At 69.9% G+C, this 534-nt stretch overlaps 1 long non-coding RNA gene across 6 annotated transcripts; it reads left to right on the top strand.

Annotated features, from left to right (window-relative positions):
* Window positions 1-6: 6 nt before the first annotated feature.
* Window positions 7-534, top strand: LOC108447948. Of its 6 annotated transcripts, none has more exons than XR_001863680.1 (3): window positions 7-187; window positions 237-306; window positions 467-534. It is a non-coding gene; the product is annotated as an uncharacterized LOC108447948 (long non-coding RNA). The 6 variants fall into 6 exon arrangements; XR_001863677.1 differs by having other exon boundaries at window positions 287-336; window positions 457-528; XR_001863679.1 differs by having other exon boundaries at window positions 447-528.

Raw genomic sequence — 534 nt, 5'->3', positions numbered from 1 at the left:
GGGCTCAGGTGGGCACAGGTGAGCCCAGGTGGGCTCTGGCGTGCCCAGGGGGGCTCAGATGGGCACAGGTGAGCCCAGGTGGGCTCCGGCGTGCCCAGGTGGGCTCAGATGCGCCTGAGTGTGCCCAGGTGGGTCAAGCATATCCAGGCGTGCCCAGGTGGGCTCAGGTGGGCACAGGTGAGCCCAGGTGGGCTCAGATGCGCCTGAGTGTGCCCAGGTGGGTAGGTGGCATCCAGGTGTGCCCAGGTGGGCTCAGATGGGCTCTGGTGTGCCCAGGTGTGCCCAGGTGGGCTCCGGCGTGCCCAGGTGGGCTCAGATGGGCTTCAGCGTGCCCAGGTGCGTCCAGGTGCCCCCAGGTACACCCAGGTGGGCTCAGGTGTGCCCAGGTGGGCACAGATGGGCTCCGGCATGCCCAGGTGTGCCCAGGCGCACCCAGGCGTTCCCAGGTGGGCTCAGCTGGGTTCAGGTGGGCTCTGGCATGCCCAGGTGAGCTCTGGTGTGCCCAGGTGGGCTCAGATGGGCTCCGGGGGGCCC

The sequence above is a fragment of the Corvus brachyrhynchos genome, unplaced genomic scaffold, assembly GCF_000691975.1.
Source record: "Corvus brachyrhynchos isolate BGI_N302 unplaced genomic scaffold, ASM69197v1 scaffold1347, whole genome shotgun sequence".
Lineage (NCBI taxonomy): Eukaryota > Metazoa > Chordata > Aves > Passeriformes > Corvidae > Corvus > Corvus brachyrhynchos.
This window is presented reverse-complemented; position numbering and strand designations above follow the sequence as displayed.